Below are 430 nucleotides of genomic sequence, written 5' to 3' on the forward strand. Positions count from 1 at the left end.
TGCAAGTGCAAATCAGTTTGCCTAGATATTGACCTCATAGTATCCCCGCCACTTTGTGTACGAATTCCGAAAGTCTTCCAATTACAGATAATATCTGCATTTGACACACTTTGAAGAATTTAAGACGAATCTTTGCTGCTTAAAACCTCACTCATCTGCCCTTTGAGGTTTTATTTTGCTTCTTGAGTGTTTAGGGCCATCTCCTATTGAAAAAGGAAAAAAAGTGAAATTCCTGCGGTCTTCGAAGAGATCAGAACTGAGCCTTCAAGGTCTTCACCATCTCTCTGGACGTTATCAAGGGTTCATCAGGGCAAAACCTGGAACTCAGAGATATGGAGAAAAAGCAAAAGAGTAAGTCCCTCTTGCTCTGCATCATCCCATACCACAATCCCCCTTCCCCAAAGGAAAAAATAATCATTGCACAGAGGAC

Source organism: Apteryx mantelli, chromosome 12, assembly GCF_036417845.1.
Source record: "Apteryx mantelli isolate bAptMan1 chromosome 12, bAptMan1.hap1, whole genome shotgun sequence".
NCBI lineage: Eukaryota > Metazoa > Chordata > Aves > Apterygiformes > Apterygidae > Apteryx > Apteryx mantelli.